Source organism: Coregonus lavaretus (assembly GCF_964263955.1).
Source record: "Coregonus lavaretus genome assembly, chromosome: 24".
Taxonomy (NCBI): domain Eukaryota; kingdom Metazoa; phylum Chordata; class Actinopteri; order Salmoniformes; family Salmonidae; genus Coregonus; species Coregonus lavaretus.
Window position 1 is genome coordinate 39,849,471 of NC_140011.1, and position 22,293 is coordinate 39,871,763.

General features: G+C 40.3%; 1 long non-coding RNA gene across 1 annotated transcript; it reads right to left on the reverse strand.

Annotated features, from left to right (window-relative positions):
- Positions 1–950: 950 nt before the first annotated feature.
- Positions 951–11,787, reverse strand: LOC311099626. The gene is made up of 2 exons (XR_014609736.1): positions 11,700–11,787; positions 951–6,100 (listed from the first exon to the last, which is right to left on the reverse strand). It is a non-coding gene; the product is annotated as an uncharacterized lncRNA (long non-coding RNA).
- Between the last annotated feature and the right edge of the window lie 10,506 nt (positions 11,788–22,293).

Here is a 22,293-nt window from a genome sequence, read left to right on the forward strand (position 1 = left end):
TTCTTTGTCCTCCAAACACGACGAGTTGAATTTTTACCAAAAAGTTCTATTTTGGTTTCATCTGACCATATGACATTCTCCCAATCCTCTTCTGGATCATCGAAATGCACTCTAGCAAACTTCAGACGGGCCTGGACATGTACTGGCTTAAGCAGGGGGACACGTCTGGCACTGCCGGATTTGAGTCCCTGGTGGCGTAGTGTGTTACTGATGGTAGGCTTTGTTACTTTGGTCCCAGCTCTCTGCAGGTCATTCACTAGGTCCCCCCGTGTGGTTCTGGGATTTTTGCTCACCGTTCTTGTAATCATTTTGACCCCACGGGGTGAGATCTTGCGTGGAGCCCCAGATCGAGGGAGATTATCAGTGGTCTTGTATGTCTTCCATTTCCTAATAATTGCTCCCACAGTTGATTTCTTCAAACCAAGCTGCTTACCTATTGCAGATTCAGTCTTCCCAGCCTGGTGCAGGTCTACAATTTTGTTTCTGGTGTCCTTTAACAGCTCTTTGGTCTTGGCCATAGTGGAGTTTGGAGTGTGACTGTTTGAGGTTGTGGACAGGTGCCTTTTATACTGATAACAAGTTCAAACAGGTGCCATTAATACAGGTAACGAGTGGAGGACAGAGGAGCCTCTTAAAGAAGAAATTACAGGTCTGTGAGAGCCAGAAATCTTGCTTGTTTGTAGGTGACCAAATACTTATTTTCCACCATAATTTGCAAATAAATTCATAAAAAAATCCTTCAATGTGATTTTCTGGATTTTTTTTCCTCAATTTGTCTGTCATAGTTGATGTGTACCTATGATGAAAATTACAGGTCTCTCTCATCTTTTTAAGTGGGAGAACTTGCACAATTGGTGGCTGACTAAATACTTGTTTCCCCCACTGTATGTACTGTGTCTATGGAATATCTTATAAGCTATATCAATTAATAAAGCGAGTCGCACACTCTCTCTGTATATATAAACGCCCAGTCATTTATTGGGTAAATTTGAATTTCTTATGCCATAATAACGTGAAATAGCTTCCACTCCTAAAATATATTGAATTACTTTTGCACTTATTTGCAGATTTTAAATAAGTAAAAATAATACGTGTCAATACAAACATTTGATAGTACAATATTGAAAAAAAAAAAAACACACACACACACACACATATATACATACATACATACACACACACAGTATAAATATGGCCTGAAAAAGGTAAACAAAAACAATTTGGTGTTTGTAAAATATTATCACATATCGTATAAAAATACAAAAAGAAAATAACCGTCAGAGACAACAAATACAGATCATGTTCAATAGAATATGGAATATGGTCAATTTACATAAAAAACCCTATATACACACACACTTTACCCCACGCTATGAGATAGGGATATCATAAACAAATAAAATGTTCTGTATTTTTGCCGAGAAATCATCCGAGGGTCTTGACAATCCCAGCAGTGCTATCATAATTACAACAATATTCATAGGCAACATATACAGGCATTCTTCACAGAATAGTGATTTTATTCCATTAGATTCATTACATACACCTTTCAATAATAGCATAGTACAGACAGAGAACCTAGTACCCATAGGGTAGTGTACTGTAGTCTGGGAGAAGCCTCCGCTTGTTATACACTATTCTAAGTCGTTTTGGGGCAGAGCGGTTTTTTAAAGTGAATCTCCTCTTGTCCCTGACAATCTGGGTATTCTGTGTCAATATCTCATCTGAATTGTCCCCATCTCTAAGAAAGTCATTGACCAATCTTATGAGAGACTCCAGATGTACTAAAGTTGCATTGGAATGATGTAACGTGATCCCCTTAACTTTCATGCATTTCTTTCCATTGTGTGTTTCGTATCCATATGTCTTTGGTCCACCCGATACAAACTCCACAATGTGATCACCTGGATCTAACTCGCTCGTCAGGCCCCCCAAGAACTCGTTTAGCTCTGGCATCCAATCTCCAGGCCTACTCACAAATATGACACTGTCTGTGTCATGGTACAGCGTTCGTTTCTGCAGTTTTTCCATGAGGTCGTAGAGCTCCAGTCTAGCATAGGCAGTTGTGAAAGCGGCAATGAAAACATTAACAGGACCAGGAGAACTGTGGCACTTCTCAGTGTACTTCCAATTCACCATGACAACATCATCATTCAAGAAAGAGATATTAGAAACGTCTTTCTCAGGAGAGAACACACACTTCAGAAGTTCTTGCAAATCTTTAATCAAAGTTGTGTTCATTTGATTTGGTCTTTGGCCAAACTTTCCCCAAAGACTGTTCAGAAAAAGCTTAGCAATTTTTCTCTTGGCCTTGTTGACAACAATTTTTTCACGGTTCAGCTTAATACCTTCCGTTTCCTCATATCTCTGAAGGTAAGCTTCTTTGCTAGCTTCATCAGCTGCACTATGAGGCCACCCACTGGCCTCCTGTTTGTCTTTTAGAAAGGTCTTGACATACTCAGTGAAGAGAGATTCAGACTTTACTGGGAAATGCCACACTTCAATCAGTTTGGCAACTTTGTACCCCTTCTCAATGGCTTTAGCCATTTCAACAGTACACCACACTCCAGTTAGAGCCCTTTCCTCATCTGAGTGAGTACACCCAGTCTCTTGATTCTCTGACTCAGAACAGATTCTGCAGAGTGGAAACATGAGCTTGCCAGCAGCACGATAGGGTAGCACAGGGAGATACAGACCCTTTGGGGGGTACACTTTGGCTTTGACAAAACCAAAGTAATTGTCTAGTGGCTCAAATTCACGTGCAATTATGTTGGGATGTCCGATGGGGTAAGCCTTTACCTTATTTACAAAGGGATAAAGTGACGTGAAATCATAGTATTGGATTGTCTCCCCTGGTTGCACTTTGTAATGCAGGTGGAGTGCGTTCGTCCTACCCCCGAAAAAGGCATCCCTGGGTTCCATGGGCTCATGCATTTCAAAGGTTTTCAAGAAAGTTTGGACCTCTGGATCGGTCTTTTTGAGCTCATTCCACTCATGATCCCACATCACCTTCACATTCAAATTGTGGTCCTTTTGCAACGAGCTGATCTTGTCCTGGAAACGGTGATGCATGGCACCAAAGGTCATTTTGGTCTGCTTACAAAAAGCATTATAGCCATAACAGTCTTGGCAACCATGAAAATAGCAACCAGCATACTCATAGGCTGTGGTGCCATCATCATCCTCTGAGAAACCATCCAAAGAGTACTTTCCCACCCGTTTCTCTCCCTCGTTCAGAGCATGCTTTATGGATCGTTTTTCCTTGTGAGCCAAATATTCCAACCACTGAATAGATGGAGTAGAAAAAGTCTTCTGACTTTGGATGTAATTGTCTAACGGGGGAATGGCAATGGTATTTTCGGGTAAGAATTTTGTGCGGTAGATTTTCATGCACAGGGATGCAAGAGTCACACATTGCAGTGGGTCAACTTCTGTAGTGCTAAGGACCTCCTCCCTAAACCGTAAGCATGCTTTCCGCAGAATGATCACATCATTCTTACAATATTCTGCCATCTCTTTCTTGAAGTCAAACCCAGATTTTGATTCAGATATTGATTTGTGCCACTGCAGAAAGTTCTCCCTCTCTTTTCTCATCATGGTATTGAAACCATAGAATTCAGGGCTGGGGTACTTGCCAATGTAATTATGGTTTTGCTGTGTGTTAAACCAATGTGGAAAATATCCCTTCTTGTCATTTTCAAAGCCCATTGCCTCTGGCATGTCACTCAGCTTCATTGATAAAAAACTGAGACTATCAATGTATCTTTGTCCAAAGTCTTTGTCAATAATGCATATAAGCTTGCTGCCTTGTGCTATGATTTTTGGTGTAATCATGTTGTTTACTAGATAGTTCATCAACAAATACCCATCATATCCCTTTGAGTTGTGGGCTATGAATGTATAGCCTTTGTACTGGTTTGTTCTGTATTTTTTATAAAAGGCTTTAACACAGTCCTCTCCCTCTGCAGTCCAGATGTTGCCATGGAAATCCATACAGCACACAAAGTTGGGAACGTGCTCATCTGTATCTTGTCTTGTCTCGAAGTCATAGAAGATGTACTTCTCACTAGGCTCCTCAGGTTCAACTTGTTGAATGAAACACTGATGGCCTTCTGCCTCCGTTAGATCAGCTTTACAGCAGTGGCATCGTTTAGCTCCACATTTGTGTTCCTTCGGATTGGCCACATTGATAGTGTAACATCTGTTACACTGGGAACAGTATTTGGTTACATCACACGTGGAAACCATTTTACCAGAGGCTTTATGCAAACTAGGAACTTTGTGCTGTGTGTGGCAGAATTTAGATCTGCAGAAACGCAAACATTCTGTACACTGTTGGGTCTGCCCTCTCTGCTCTGGGCACTTAGCATGATGACAGACATTGCAGCAATTCTGACACTTGTGGTCATTCTTTTTGCTATAGCCAGAATAGCAAAAGGTGCAAAAAAAGCTAACTCCCAGAAACCCCTTTGGGTTTTTGATACCATAGTAATGGCCATCATGCAGGTAAAGAAAAATAGTTGTGGCATGAGTTTTTTCAAAAGGTGTTTTAAAGTGTTTTACAAGTGACCCTTCGCGGTAATATACCACTATTTTAACACCCTGAACCTTCTCAAATTTGTTAATGTCTGATAAAGAAACCTTGGTGAGCTCAGATAACCCAACAGAAGTCTGCAGCTCTCTGCCTTTCTGCTCAGCCTCACTCATAGTCAATGTTGGATCTAAGAGCATAACTACACAAGTGGCAAAGCAAAGGTTGTTGTCTTTGTTAGCGAGTACAATGAGGTGCCTACGCTTTTTCTCAATTAGCTCACTATCAAAGATAGTTTTCACCTTTCTACGTGGACCACCACCACCCTCGAGATTGTGCACGATATGAACAACAAGCTCTAGGGTGTCATCAGTCAATATTTCTTGGTTACTCTGGACCACCTGCTCGATTAACGAAAGAAATGTGTCAGTTTCCACTTCTCCATTCGGCAAACGGGCTGAGACGGGAAACACAAAGTCACCCTCCAACTGTAACAGTCTGACATCGTTAGCACCGGACAGTTCGGTCATTTTTTTTGGAAAGTCCATCTATTGACTCTAAAATCATAGCATAGAAGACGGCATAGTCATTCACATCATCCCGACTCATGTCCAGCCGTTGTCTAATTTCAGTTGTATTGAACTTTGCTCGATTAATCACTCTTATGGATCTGTCTATGCCATCGTCACCTTGCTGAAGTCTCTCTAAATACGCATTCAAAGCACCGAGAGGATCCATTTGCTGTGCATTAGTGGATGAATGGGCATCATTTTCACCCGTTGTAATAGACAGTAATGGCAGGTTCTGCCCATTATCTGTGTTATCAATTTGGGGGAAGTCTGGGGGAACAAAACCAGGGGATCTGGCATTCAGTTCATGAGCTATATTGGTAGGGGTTGAGTCCGTTGAATCAGAAACTGATGATCTTTTGGGGGCTCTGTCCAATGGCTCATCACTCTGTCTTTTCTGAGCCATTTCAGCTTCACATAAATGTAACTAGTGTCTGTGAGATGTGACGAATAATCAGGAACAATTGTTCCGGTGTGCTGGTTTTGTGTCACTAGTTATTTGGCTGAATTACAATTTCACAGGGGTGCACCTGGCATCTTTCAAATTATGGAAGGGGATGAGACATTTGGCCAATAGACTTGGCCGAGACTTGCGTAGAGAAGGGGGTGGAGCTAGCAAAGAGAATCCACCCTGGTTCCGCCACTAGCTTTAGGATCATATCTCATACCTCTCCCCTAGAACCTAATCGAGGAGGAATTTTGTTTCTGGGTTGCCGCGAATATACAAATTAGATAATCAGTTCACAACTTTGTAAATGAAATGATCCATGTTTAACTAAAATCAGTCCAATTTTCATTTATCTTTTCATAAAGGTGATATTAGCAACTGTCCGACCATTGTCTGCACAAGGCTGTCTCTTGTATTATTGTCTTGGACAATTTTCAGAGTACGTATCCGAGATAGATTTGAGGCAGCTTCTGCAGTGCAGCTCTTCTTCTGGCTTCTTGTAGGTTCTCCCTCTTGATATTTCTCATAAGGATCTGGTCTCGGCTATGACGCCTGGAATAAAAAATGGTGATGAGTTTTTTTTTTTTTAGCAACTTGATTTTAGAACATAACATTGTCATTTTTGTACAGTAATCTTATAAGGAAAAGTGCTATGAAAGGGCAAGGCTCTTCTCCTAATTCTTCAGCAGGGTAAGAGATTGGAATTTAGAACAATACATCTAAAATCAGAAGTTACCCAACAACATTCAAACTCTAATTTTACACCTGGAATTTGTGGAAACACATAGTATGCCATTTATTTCTAACCTACAATTCCATCCCGAGCACCAAGGGAGGATTCCCGACCCGAGTTAAGCGCACATAAGTAATTTATTTTTATGCACTTCTCTCTACACGTATTCTGACCTTGAACTTAAGAATGAAAATAGCATGCTATTCACCCGCTATTCATTTGGGGTGGAGATCAAATAAATGAAGTTGTGGTGGAGGTGTGTCTACAGATATATTCTGACCTTGACTTAATTCCCTCATAATTCCACCACCTTTACGTGCGAGGAAACCATGAGTAAGGTCGAGCATCCTGTCGGTTCCAAGTGGAACAACATCTACTTTATTTTTTTTATTTTTTTTTGCCATGTGCAAATGACAGTACAGCGCCAAACCTACAGAGTTGATTTATGATTTCTAGAATGTTTTAATTATATACCCTGACTTTTTACTGTATCTTTTTACAATTTGTATCGTGTTAAATATTAGCCACTAACGGTAGCCACCATCAGTTATACCCACATACATTTATGACTGTCACTTTAGTGTTAGTTTCCTTACATTTTGCATAATTCCATTACATTGTTACTTTACCTTTATTTCCTCTGTTACGTTCATGTGGTTGTTCCTCAGGATCGCTAGCAATAGTGGATCATATTAGGCTAATGTTTTACAAGTTTGTAATAATTTGGGACATATAGCCTATTTGAGTCACTTTTCTCACCTTCCAATATTTCATGGATTGAACAATTGAATATGGCAACTTTCAGGATTAATCAAACAACTGTATTTTTGATTCACCAATATATTTTGTTCGTAAAGGGCTCTCCAAACCTGTTTTTCTATTATTCATAAATACATTCCTAACCCTAAATAATATACAAGACCAGAATATTTTTTAATCTACCAATTGGTGCCGAAAAGGAGACGAATGTGTGTATTTACATAGCTTTTTTTCATTGATCGCTAATATTCTGAACTGTTCTCTCCATATATTGTAATGGGTCTGTCGAGATAATTCAAGTTAAAAAGGTACACCAAATTTAAGTGGATGGCTTTAGATAAATGTACTGAAAACCCTATTTAATGAAAACTCCACGAGAAAATCTGTAGGCCAGCAAGTGGGAGGGTTTTCAGTGGTTGAATTAAACATTTAGCACGCGCAAGGGAACCACGTCTGCGAAGCTCATTACGCACCTGCATAAGTTAAGTCTGAATACCAACTACTGAGAAGTGCATAGGAAAGGCGTAGGGCGGCTGGTAGCCTAGCCATTAAGAGCGTTGGGCCAGTAAGAAAGGTTGCTGGTTTGAATCCCCGAGCGAACTAGGTGACAAATTTGTTGATGTGCCCTTGAGCAAGGCACTTAACCCTAATTGCTCCTGTAAGTCGTTCTGGATAAGAGTGTTTGCTAAATGACTAAAAAGTTAAATGAAAGGCGTACAAGTCTGAATCAAGATCAACTTTATTGTCCATATGTATTTGGACAGTAAAGCTCAAATTTAAATGTTCATTTTTAGTTGTCTTGTCCTATAGTAACTGAATGGTGAATAATGTCTTCTTTCATTTTGAGTCTTTTTTTTGTAAGTGAGAATAGAACAGGTTTCTGACCACAAACAGTGGGGTCTGAAATTGTTGACACCCTTGGTAAAGATGAGCAATAATGACTGTATAAAATAAATCATTTAAATACTGAGCTATATTGTATGACATAAAAAAATAAAAAAATTGTATTCTATTACAATTGCTTAGAGAAAGAGATTTTGTTTAAGAAGTAATATTTTTTTTCTCAAAAAAGGTAAAGATTCTTATAAATAAAGTACTCAAAAGTTTAGTATTTGGTCCTATATTCCTAGCACACAATGACTACATCAAGCTAGTGACTAACTTGTTGGATGCATTTGCAGTTCGTTTTGGTTGTGCTTCTGATTATTTTGTGCCCAATAGAAATGAATGGTAAATAATGTGTTGTGTCATTTTGGAGTCACTTTTATTGTAAATAAGAATATAATATATTTCTAAACACTTCTACATTAATGTGGATGCTACAATGATTACGGATAATCCTGAATGAATCGTGAATAATGATGAGTGATAAAGTTACAGAGATCATACCCCCAAGACATGCTAACCTCTCACCATTACAAATAACAGGGGAGGTTAGTCTTTCATTTAGTCAATTCATTCAGCATTATCCTTAATCATTTACAATAATAGTGACTCAAAAATGACAATACATGATTTACCATTCATTTCTATTGGGCACAAAATAATCTGAAACACAACCAAAACGAACTGCAAATGCATCCAACAAGTTTGTAGAGTCACAAAGCTTGATGTAGTCATTGCGTGCTGTGAATATGGGACCTTTTACACTACCTTTATAAGAAAAGAAAAAAACATCTTTCTCTGAGCAATTGTATTAGAATATATTTTCCCAATTTCTTTTTAGCATAGAATATAGCTCAGTATTTGAATTATTTATTTGATCTTTATCAAGGGTGTCAATAATTTTGGATGCTGACATTTTTAGTAATAATCATTAATTAATCATGAATAATCATGGGTGTGAAAGTTAGTCACAAAGACCATACCTCCGCCAAAATTCTAACCTCTCCTGTTATTGGTAATGGTGAGAGGTTTGCATCTTTTTTTGTAGCCTCTAACTTTTTCACTCATCATTATTCATGATCCATGCATGTTTTATCTTAATCATGGTATTATCAAGATTAATTTAGAAGTATTCAGAATCATCTCTCCTCACTTAGAAATACCATTACTCCAAATATCATTCACCAATCAGTTGCTATTGGACAACACATGACCCAAAATACAACCAAAATAAACTGCAAATGCATAAAATAAGTTTGCAGTCACAAGATTGATGCGGTCAACTTTATGTTCATGCATTGTTCAAAGTATATAGGGGAAGCAAATTGGCTTGTCCCAGTAGTCATCCAGTAGAGTTGCAGTGCGTCAGAGAGCACATCATTTAGGCCGAGCCTACAGGGATATTTATTATTTTCAATGCTAGAAAGACAAAAATATTATTTTATATATATTGTATGGATCAATAAAAACATAGAAGGCTAATAAAATATATCGCGTGAACTCTTTGCATAATTGACCCAAGCCGCGCCATTCCTAGATCCCTTTCCTTTCTGAGCTTCCTTTCCTCTTTACCTAGCTCCCTTTCCTTCCCTAGATTCCTTTCCTCTCGTATCCTCGTTTCCTAGCTGTCTTTCCTATCCTTTTCTAGTGCCCTTTCTTTATCTTATTTCATCCTTTCCTGACCTTTCATTTCCTAGCTCCCTTTGCTTCCTTCCTTTCCTACAGATTTAGGATCTTAATTTGAGCCAGTTTGCTACAGCAGGAAAATAATCCTGCAGCAACAGGAAATGTGAATTATATGGATTATAAATAATTGACATTTTTGTAGGGGTTGATACATTTTTGGGTTAGGGCAGATGAAGTCTGAAATGTCAAAGTGGAAATTACAAACTTAAGAAGTCTTTTTAAAACTCAAATATACTACAAGTTTGCATTTCCTGCTGTGCAAGAAAATTCTCAGCAACCAAAGAGTGTTCAAATTAAGATCCTACATCTGAAGAATGGCCTTTTTCCCTTTATTCAGATTACAACCTCTCACTTTCGGTTATTTGAAAATGAAATAATCTCCAAAATATCGCTCCCTTTAAAACAAGCCATAGAAAGTTGGTTGCAATTTCAGTTTAATCCACCAGAAAAGATAGAACAAGTAATACAACAAATATTATGGTTAAACTAAAATATACTACCGGTAATTGATTAAAATAAATGTTTAAAAAAATAAAATGTATAATCTTTGTAAATTATATCATAAAGAGGACTGGTGGAGTTATGTCACACATGCAGCTAACAGAAATATATGGAAAGGTCTGCTCTACCCAAAATTACAACTAATTGCAGCATTACGGCAAAAATGGAAGAGGCAAGTGGAACGGGGGAAAAGTAAGGAACTTGTCTGTCGGCCCTGCATTAAAGACCCAAATTGGTTAAAGAAAATTGTGATAAATAAAAAAGTAGACCAGTTTAATTTAAGGACCCAAAAATTGACAGCTGTGCCATATAGATTGCAAAACAGTTGGGAAGAGATTGTCGATGTACTGATTCCATGGCACATGGTTTATGAACTGATACACAAAACACCGGATTCAAAACTTAGAATGGAAATGCAGCAGACAATTACATTGATGGAAGCCACAATCTATCTGCAATATTAAAGCTGATCTACCCCCCATCCTATATCTGTAGCTTTCTTACATGTTCCTCCTATCCTTTCCTAGCTCCCTTATCTCCTTTCCTAGCTTCCTTTTCTCCTTTTCTAGCTAGTAAAGGAAATGAGGAACGGGAGCTAGGAAAGAAGGAAGAGAAAGGAAGGTCAGAAAGGAAAGGGAGCTAGGAACAGTGGAGAGGAAGATAGGAAAGCAGCAAAGCAAAATGAACTAGGAAAGGATAGGAGGAAAGAGAGTTAGGACATTTAAAAATTCACCATGGCCAGTAGATGGCGATAGTATTGGTTTCTGTGAGGGTCCACTTTTTGTGACAGGACACTTTTAGTGACAGGCCATCTGGTCTGCAGATGGTTACATAAAAAAAAAAAAAAAGTATATATATATTCATATTCTACAAGACAGTATCATAGGATATTTCTTTGGCTATTTGTCAATCAACTTGTCTATTATTAGCTTCTCTTCAATCACAACTAGAAGACTATAAAGCACTACTCACAAGAATACCTGGCATTAATTGATAGAATGAAGGTCAATTCTGCTCTTCTCGTGGAGCGAGGGAGTTTAGAGACCGTCGAAAATGCCATCGTTAGCCTTCCCGGCATTTTTCAAATTACATCAGTTTAACTGCTTTTAGGGAAATTAAAGGCAACAGTGTCAATCGCAAAAAAAATATTGGATGTTAGCACGCGGTCACTCCCTGCCCGTTCGCAAATGCGCTAGAGAGATGCTGAATTATTTATTTTTTCCACTCCTGTTTCTTTGGCAAAATGTACTTTTGGTGTTTAATTTTATGCAAGAAATACTTAATCATTCACAAATTAATGTTATATTAATATATTGTATGGGCAGCAGGTAGCTTAGTGGTTAAGAGCGTTGTGCCAGTAACCGAAAGGTCGCTGGTTCTAATCCCTGAGCCGACTAGGTGAAAAATCTGTCGATGTGCCCTTGAGCAAGGCACTTAACCCTAATTGCTCCTGTAAGTCGCTCTGAATAAGAGCGTCTGCTAAATGACTAAAATGTAAATGTAAAATATTAGGCTACATGTTATAGTCCTACTATCAGTGTCAAGACTTCAATAGGCTATACTATTCCATATCTAAAGTTCAAGTACCTTCAGGCTCTGATCAGTCCCTACACCCAAACGAGGGCATTGCGTTCATCCACCTCTGGCCTGCTGGCTCCCCTTCCTCTGCGGAAGCATAGTTCCCGCTCAGCCCAGTCAAAACTGTTCGCTGCTCTGGCACCCCAATGGTGGAACAAGCTCCCTCACGACGCCAGGACAGCGGAGTCACTCACCACCTTCCGGAGACATTTGAAACCCCACCTCTTTAAGGAATACCTGGGATAGGATAAAGTAATCCTTCTACCCCCCCCCCCCCAAAAAAAATAAATAAAAAAATTGTAAAGTGGTTATCCCACTGGCTATAGGGTGAATGCACCAATTTGTAAGTCGCTCTGGATAAGAGCGTCTGCTAAATGACGTGAATGTAAATGTAGACCAAAGGGTGCTGCCGTCGCTGGAGACATCAGGAAATTACCGGCAGATATAGTTCCATTTTCCCTTCGAATATGACACCAAATATTTGTAAGAAATCAGATCTGTTTAACTCTCATTCATTTTGTGAACGTCTGAATAATGAATTTGGATCCAACCCTAAACCCTACTACATACCTTAAACACGGTCTCTTCTGTGTATAAATGATCTTGCAGGTCCCAATCGGCTTTGTCAGTGTGAACCACTCCTAGATTGCCCCAGGTTCTCAGATGATCAACTGTTTAGCTGGTAAGTTGTATAATGTGATGAAAATAAGAAACATTAGATGACTTAGCAGCGTTATCGAAAGTGACTTAGACAGTCAAGTAGATATTACAGACATTACATAACACTACAGTCAACAGTGCCTTTGGTAGTGAAACAGCTATCCCACAACAGCTATCTTAGAAGTATTTCATGATTATCAATGCAAACAATGTACAAAATGCTCTTGAAACAAACAGAACATAAAAGTAAAAATGCACTTACAGAGTGATTCACACATGCGTTAAGGGAGAGCAGAGGCATTAGCCGCTTCACTGAAGATTGCTTAACGTTTTCATCAGACTATCTTATATATGCGACAAGGAAATGCATAGTCCAATCACAGGCTTACACGATAGTATGACGTAGCCATGCTTAGCCTGTGCCAAATACTGTGGGTGTGACACATTTATTAGAAAGCATCTCTCTCTCTCTCTCTCTCTCTCTCTCTCTCTCTCTCTCTTCTCTCTCTCTCTCTCTCTCTCTCTCTCTCTCTCTCTCTCTCTCTCTCTCTCTCTCTCTCTCTCTCTGCTCTCTCTCTCTCTCTCTCTCTCTCTCTCTCTCTCTCTCTCTCTCTCTCTCTCTCTATTCAATTCAATTCAATTTAAGGCTTTATTGGCAGGGAAACGTGTGTTAACATTGCCAAAGCAAGTGAAGTAGATAGTAAACAAAAGTGAAATAAACAATAAATATTAACAGTAAACATTACACTCAGAAGTTTCAAAAGAATAAAGACATTTCAAATGTCAAATTATGTATATATACAGTGTTGTAACAATGTGCAAATAGTTAAAGTACAAATGGGAAAATAAATAAACATAAATATGGGTTGTATTTACAATGGTGTTTGTTCTTCACTGGTTGCCTCTCTCTCTCTCTCTCTCTCTCTCTCTCTCTCTCTCTCTCTCTCTCTCTCTCTCTCTCTCTCTCTCTCTCTCTCTCTCTCTCTCTCTCTCTCTCTCTCTCTCTCTCTCTCTCTCTCTCTCTCTCTCTCTCTCTCTCTCTCTCTCTCTCTCTCTCTCTCTCTCTCTCTCTCTCTCTCTCTCTCTCTCTCTCTCTCTCTCTCTCTCTCTCTTCTCTCTCTCTCTCTCTCTCTCTCTCTCTCTCTCTCTCTCTCTCTCTCTCTCTCTCTCTCTCCCAGGTGCACTGAGAGAAAAAACTATATTTTGAAAATGCAAAATTACAACACACTGTTGGCTTATCTTGAATACGCCAAACAATTTGAATTCAAGATAACCAGTGGGTTGGAGTGAGTTCCGTCTTCTCCAAACAGGCTTTGTTCAAAATGGCTTCCTGTTAAATCCTGCTCTCCTATTTGGCAAGGGAAATACTAGTTTATACCATGCAAAGCAACTTCTCTTAGGTTATAACTAATAGCCAGTAATTTAGGGCCTGATTCAGACTTAGGAAACGTATGCCTCTCCTACACATGCCTTCCTACGCACTTCTCAGTAGTTGGTAATCAGAATTACCTTATGTATAATGTGCTTTCCAGGCGTGGTTCCCTTGCGCGCACTGAAATAACCGCTGAAAACCCTCCTACTTCTTGTGGAGTTTTCATTCAATAGGGTTTTCAGTACATTGATCAAAAGCCTTCCCTTTACATTTGGTACACAGTACCAGTCAAAAGCTTGGACACACCTACTCATTCAAGGGGTTTTTCTTTATTTGTACTATTTTCTACATTGTTGAATAATAGTGAAGACATCAAAACTAAGTGTGAAATAATACACGTGGAATCATGTAGTAACCAAAAAAAGTGTTAAACAAATCAAAATATATTTTATATTTGAGATTCTTCAAAGTTTGCCTTTGCCTTGATGAAAGCTTTGCACCTCTTGGCATTCTCTCAACTAGCTTCATGACGTAGTCCCCTGGAATGCATTTCAATCAACAGGTGTGCCTTCCTAAAAGTTAATTTGTGGAATTTCTTTCCTTCTTAATGCGTTGAGCCAATCAGTTGTGTTGTGACTAGGTAGTGGGGTATACAAAAGAACAGCTCAAATAAGCAAAGAGAAACAACAGTCCATCATTACTTTAAGACATGAAGGTCAGTCAATCTGGAAAATTTCAAGAACTTTGAAAGTTTCTTCAAGTGCAGTCGCAAAAACCATCAAGCGCTTTGATGAAACTAGCTCGCATGAGGACCGCCACAGAATGGAAGACCCAGAGTTACCTCTGCTGCAGAGGATAAGTTCATTAGAGTTACCAGCCTCAGAAATTCCAGCCAAAATAAATGCTTCACAGAGTTCAAGTAACAGACACATCTCAACATCAACTGTTCAGAGGAGACAGAGTGAATCAGGCCTTCATGGTCGAACTGCTGCAAAGAAACCACTACTAAAGGATACCAATAATAAGAAGAGACTTGCTTGAGCCAAGAAACACAAGCAATGGACATTAGACCGGTGGAAATTTGTCCTTTGGTCTGGAGTCCAGATTGGAGATGTTTTGTTTCAACCACTGTGGCTTTTTTTGGGGGGGGGGGTGGGGTATACATACTGGCCCCCCGTGGAATGAACCCACAACCCTGGCATTGCAAACACCATGCTCTACCAACTGAGCTACACAGGGGGCTATGACCCAACACACCTCCAGGCCTGTGTAAGGGCTATTTTACCAAGAAGGAGAGCGATGGAGTGCTGCATCAGATGACCTTGCCTCCACAATCCCCCGACCTCAACCCAATTGAGATGGTTTGTGATGAGTCGGACTGCAGAGTGAAGGAAAGCAGCCAACAAGTGCTCAGCATATGTGGGAACTCTTTCAAGACTGTTGGAAAATCATTCCAGGTGAATCATTCCAGAAGTCACATAAATACTTAAATAAAGTCCACCTGTGTGCAATCTAAGTGTCACATGATCTCAGTATATATCCACTTGTTCTGAAAGGCCTCAGAGTCTGCAACACCACTAAGCAAGCGGCACCATGAAGACAAAGGAGCACTCCAGACAGGTCAGGGATAAAGTTGTGGAGAAGTACAGATCAGGATTGGGTTATAAAAAAATATCCTAAACTTTGAACATCCCATGGAGCACCATTAAATCCATAATTAAAAAATTGAAAGAGAGATGCACAAAGTGACAGTAAGTATACATGTGGTCCTCTGTAGCTCAGCTGGTAGAGCACGGCGCTTGTAACGCCAAGGTAGTGGGTTCGATCCCCGGGACCACCCATACACAAAAAAATGTATGCACGCATGACTGTAAGTCGCTTTGGATAAAAGCGTCTGCTAAATGGCATATTATTATTATACAGCTCAACAACATGTTTGTGTGCACATCTGTTGCTGTGAGTGAGCATATGTGTATGCAATATAATTTTGAATTACCTGTATCCATCTGGGAATCCTCAAAAGTTTCTCCCTTCACGGCCAGTGTAATAGGAACTGGTGCAGCCGGTAAATGAAATACAACAGCAGAGGACTACTGTGACTGCATCTGAACTGCTGGGGGTGGCAAATCTAAAAGAGAGAGCCACACATTTTCTTAACTGACAATAATCATACAACTAAACAGACTGAATGAGTGTAAGGCCTAGATTCAATCAGATCAAGCGTTACCCGGCGATAGCAGACACCCGCACAGCTGATGTTCTGGCGATGTCTGAGGTGTTACTGCGTTGGATCTGCCAAATCGGTAAGCGGCTGCTCTTGATCAATTATCACGAAACTACACCCGTCCTACTCGCGTTACAAGTTCGAGAAAGTGTAGGCTATCTAGAAATAATGAAGCTCAAATTCAACATCATTAAACGAAATAATGAGGATTTCTATCAGCCTAATCGAGGTTTAGATTACATCTCACATTCATGTTTTCGAACTTGCAAACAGGGCTGCATGACATTTCTGTTACTGCGACTCCATGCAGCCAATGGCATTGTCAGCTTTAGGTACAATGCCAGGAGCCGCTTGTGGATTTGACAGCTCTAACACAGTTCCACCTCAGACACCGGCTCATTGTACTTGCCCTTGCAATCTGATGTGTGTGTATTCTGTGTTATTATGACTTAGAAGTGTCAACCTGACCACATTCAGTGATTAGCTTTGGAAAAAAGTGTCTCCCTAGTGGCGCAGTGCCACTAGAGATCCTGGTTCGAATCCAGGCTCTGTCGTAGCCGGCCGTGACCGGGAGACCCATGGGGTGGTGCACAATTGGTCCAGGGTAGGGGAGGGAATGGCCGGCAGGGATGTAGCTCAGTTGGTAGAGCATGGCGTTTGCAACGCCAGGGTTGTGGGTTTGTTTCCCACGGGGGGCCAGTATGAAAAAAAAAATGTATGCACTCACTAACTGTAAGAGTGTCTGCTAAATGACACATTGGTGTGGCTGGCTTCCGGGTTAAGCGAGCAGTGTGTCAAGAAGCAGAGTCCGTACGGGAGTTTCAGCGATGGGACAAGACTGTAACTACCAATTGGGGAAAAATGTACCAAAAAAATAATACAATAAATACTGTGACGAGATCCTGAGGCCCATTGTGAGACCCATTGTTTTAAAGGTATCTGTGACCAACCGATGCATACAGTGCTTTGCAAAAGTATTCATCCCCCTTGGCGTTTTTCCTATTTTGTTGCATTACAACCTGTAATTTAAATGGATTTTCATTTGGATTCATGTAATGGACATACAAAAAATAGTCAAAATTGGTGAAGTGAAATTAAAAAAATTACTTGTTTCAAAGAATTCTGAAAAATAAATAACGGAAAAGTGGTGCGTGCATATGTATTCACCCACTTTGCTATGAAGCCCCTAAATTAGATCTGGTGCAACCAATTACCGTCAGAAGTCACATAATTAGTTAAATAAAGTCCACCTGTGTGAAATCTAAGTGTCAAATGATCTGTCACATGATCTCAGTATACACATTTCTTGTTAACAAACTATAGTTTTGGCAAGTCGGTTAGGAGATCTACTTTGTACATGACACAAGTAATTTTTCCAACAATTGTTTACAGACAGATTATTTCACTTATAATTCACTGTATCACAATTCCAGTGGGTCAGAAGTTTACATACAGTAAGTTGAGTGTGCCTTTAAACAGCTTGGCAAATTCCAGAAAATGATGTCATGGCTTTAGAAGCTTCTGATAGGCTAATTGACATCATTTGAGTCAATTGGAGGTGTACCTGTCAATGTATTTCAAGGCCTACCTTCAAACTCAGTGCCTCTTTGCTTGACATCATTGGAAAATCTAAAGAAATCAGCCAAGACCTCAGAAAAAAAATTGTAGACCTCCACAAGTCTGGTTCATCCTTGGGAGCAATTTCCAAACGCCTGAAGGTACCACGTCCATCTGTACAAACAATAGTATGCAAGTATAAACACCATGGGACCACGCAGCCATCATACCGCTCAGGAAGGAGAAGCGTTCTGTCTCCTAGAGATGAACGTACTTCAGTGCGAAAAGTGCAAATCAATCCCAGAAAAACAGCATAGGACATTGTGAAGATGCTGGAGGAAACAGGTACAAAAGTATCTATATCCACAGTAAAACGAGTCCTATATCGACATAACCTGAAAGGCCGCTCAGCAAGGAAGACGCCACTGCTCCAAAACCGCCATAAAAAAGCCAGACTACGGTTTGCAACTGCACATGGGGACAAAGATCGTACTTTTTGGAGAAATGTCCTCTGGTCTGATGAAACAAAAATAGAACTGTTTGGCCATAATGACCATCGTTATGTTTGGAGGAAAAAGGGGGTCTTGCAAGTCGAAGAACACCATCCCAACCATGAAGCACGGGGGTGGCAGCATCATGCTGTGGGTGTGCTTTGCTGCAGGAGGGACTGGTGCACTTCACAAAATAGATGGCATCATGAGGAAGGAAAATTATGTGGATATATTGAAGCAACATCTCAAGACATCAGTCAAGAAGTTAAAGCTTGGTCGCAAATGGGTCTTCCAAATGGACAATGACCCCAAGCATACTTCCAAAGTTGTGGCAAAATGGCTTAAGGACAACAAAGTCAAGGTATTGGAGTGGCCATCACAAAGCCCTGACCTCAATCCTATAGAAAATGTGTGGGCAGAACTGAAAAAGTGTGTGCGAGCAAGGAGGCCTACAAACCTGACTCAGTTACACCAGCTCTGTCAGGAGGAATGGGCCAAAATTCACCCAACTTATTGTGGGAAGCTTGTGGAAGGCTACCCAAAACGTTTGACCCATGTTAAACAATTTAAAGGCAATGCTACCAAATACTAATTGAGTGTATGTAAACTTCTGACCCACTGGGAATGTGATGAAAGAAATACAAGCTGAAATAAATCATTCTCTCTACTATTATTCTGACATTTCACATTCTTAAAATAAAGTGGTGATCCTAACTGACCTAAGACAGGGAATTTTTACTAGGATTAAATGTCAAGAATTGTGAAAAACTGAGTTTAAATGTATTTGGCTAAGGTGTATGTAAACTTCCGACTTCAACTGTATATACACCTGTTCTGAAAGGCCCCAGAATCTGCAACACCACTAAGCAAGGGTCACCACCAAGCAAGTGGCACCATGAAGACCAAGGAGCTCTCCAAACAGGTCAGGGACAAAGTTGTGGAGAAGTACAGATCAGGGATGGGTTATAAAGAAATATCTGAAACTTTGAACATCCCACGGAGCACCATTAAATCCATTATTAAAAAATGGAAAGAATATGGCACCACAACAAACCTGCCAAGAGCGTGCCGCCCACCAAAACTCACAGACCAGGCAAGAAGGGCATTAATCAGAGCGGCAACAAAGAGACCAAAGATAACCCTGAAGGAGCTGCAAAGCTCCAGAGCGGAGATTGGAGTATCTGTCCATAGGACCACTTTAAGCCATACACTCCACAGAGCTGGGCTTTACGTAAGAGTGGCCAGAGAAGAGCCATTGCTTAAAGAAAAAAATAAGCAAACACGTATGGTGTTCGCCAAAAGGCATGTGGGAGACTCCCAAACATATGGAAGAAGGTACTCTGGTCAGATGAGACTAAAATAAGCAAACACGTTTGGTGTTCGCCAAAAGGCATGTGGGAGACTCCCAAACATATGGAAGAAGGTACTCTGGTCAGATGAGACTAAAATTTAGCTTTTTGGTCATCAAGGAAAATGCTATGTCTGGCGCAAACCCAACACCTCTCATCACCCCAAGAACACCATCCCCACAGTGAAGCATGGTGGTGGCAGCATCATGCTGTGGTGATGTTTTTTATCGGCAGGGACTGGGAAACTGGTCAGAATTGAAGGAATGATGGATGGTGCTAAATACAGGGAAATTATTGAGGGAAACCTGTTTCATTCTTCCAGAGATTTGAGACTGGGACGGAGGTTCACCTTCCAGCAGGACAATGACCCTAATCATACTGCTAAAGCAACACTCGAGTGGTTTAAGGAGAAACATTGAAATGTCTTGGAATGGCCTAGTCAAAGCTCAGTCCTCAATCCAATTGAGAATCTGTGCTATGACTTAAAGATTGCTGTACACCAGCAGAACCCATCCAACTTGAAGGAGCTGGAGCAGTTTTGCCTTGAAGAATGGGCAACAATCCAAGTGACTAGATGTGCCAAGCTTATAGAGACTGCATAAAGTGGCTCTACAAAGTATTGACTTTGGGGGGGGGGGGGGGGGGGGGTGAATAGTAATGCACGCTCAAGTTTTCTGGTTTTTTTGTCTTATTTCATGTTTGTTTCACAACAACAACAAAAAAGAATTTGCATCTTCAAAGTGGTAGGCAAGTTGTGTAAATCAAATGATACAAACCCCCTAAAAAGTCAATTTTAATTCCAGGTTGTAAGGCAACAAAATAGGAAAAATGCCAAGGGGGGTGAATACTTTCGCAAGCCACTGTATTTGTATTCCCAGTCATGTGAAATTCATAGATTAGGGCCTAAAGAATTTATTTAAATTGACTGATTTCCTCATATGAACTGTAACTCAGTAAAATCAATGGAATTGTTGCATGTTGTGTTTATATTTTTGTTCAGTATATATTTTTTAGAAGATGGAGACTTTTGTGGACATTACATGTCCTGCTCCAAAAGGCTCTCAGGCTAGATTCATTTGTTTATATCATAACCTACCTCGTACCGCTGCACATTGACTCTGTACCGGTACTCCTTGTATATAGTCTCGTTACTGTTATTTTATTTTCATTTTTTTTTAAATGTAGCTTATTTTTATTTTTAACTCTGCATTGTAGTGAAAGTGCTCGTAAGTCAGCATTTTACGGTAAAGTCTACAGCTGTTTTACTCAGTGCATGTGACAAATAAAATCTGATTAGGATAGCTCCTGAGTGGCGCAGTGGTCTAAGGCACTACATCGCAGTGCTAACTGTGCCACTAGAGATCCTGGTTCGAATCCAGGCTCTGTCGCAGCCGGCCGCGACCGGGAGACCCATGGGGCGGCGCACAATTGGTCCAGGGTAGGGGAGGGAATGGCCGGCAGGGATGTAGCTCAGTTGGTAGAGCATGGCGTTTGCAACGCCAGGGTTGTGGGTTCGATTCCCACGGGGGGCCAGTATAAAAAAAAAAAAAAAGGTATTCACTAACTGTAAGTCGCTCTGGATAAGAGCGTCTGCTAAATGACTAAAATGTAAAATTTTAACCTGACCTGAACCAAAGTCACACACAGGATCTCATGATATAGACCTAGGTCTAGATAGTGTTTGTACCTAAGCCTTTGTGGGTTTTAAGTTTTTCCTAATTGTAGGCTACCACCTTTAGCACTTGAATTTAATAGTATTTTAATCATTTTTTTTAAGCACTACCTCACTGTTTTAGCACATGGCCACAGTCACATGTTCTCAGGTGAATTCTTTAAGAGATGGGTGGGTCTAAGGCTTAAGAGGGTGTGGATGAGGCTAAATGGGCGTAAACACTAGCTATTCAATGTGAAAGGCTATCTTTATTATACAACAACAGGCTATTTAATACTGTTAATGGTTTGTCTAATGGGGAAATTGGTGAGATAATGTTCAGAGAATCCATTTAGGCAATTTGGTGAAAGTATTCCTTTTCTAAATATGTTGGATAAAGGATTAATGTAGAGCAAGTCTGAAAATCACGGCAAAAATTTGAATGCCCTTTTCTCCTAAATGGTATTATACTTTTATCAACTTTTAAAGCAGCATTACCTTCCCATTTTTTCTCCAATTACAATGTATGATACACCATTTTGAAGTCTGTACTTTTGTAAAAATGTAAAACAAAAACATTCTAATTTTGGAACGTAAGACCGAAAAGAGGTGGTAGGTCACATATAAGGCAGGTAAATGACCAATCATGGCGCTAAAATAGAAGAGCACTGGCTTTAACAGGTTGAAATTGCAAACGAGCGTGCGATTGACAATTGCACTTGAAAATAGAAAATAGGTGAGCTGGTTCTTCACTTTTTGGCGGAAAACTGAGCGGTCATAACACGTCAACCCTGTTACCTATACATACATAGACAGGTTAGAAATGCTTTTTGTGAAGCATTTGGATTTATGGATTTACGGCTGATTTAAGATTAAATCGTTACTTTATTTGGTGGTTAATAAGTGACTGTTGTGGGGGTCGTAGAGCAACACCACCGACATGTACATGTTCGTGAGAGTCTCCCCTTTAATAGTTTGTAGGCCAAAACATTCAGACGCTACAGACGTTTTTGTGAGAAGACAAACTCCGCTGTAGCTCTGCCACCAATGCAGATCTGCCATCAATGCGTTGAATTGAGACTCAGCCAATGCAACAGATTTTTATGGGGATCTTTTATTATGTCTCCCGAGTGGCGCAGTGGTCTAAGGCACTGCATCGCAGTGCTAGCTGTGCCACTAGAGATCCTGGTTAGAATCCAGGCTCTGTCGTAGCCGGCCGCGACCGGGAGACCCATGGGGCGGCGCACAATTGGCCCAGCGTCGTCCAGGATAGGGAAGGGAATGGCCGGCAGGGATGTA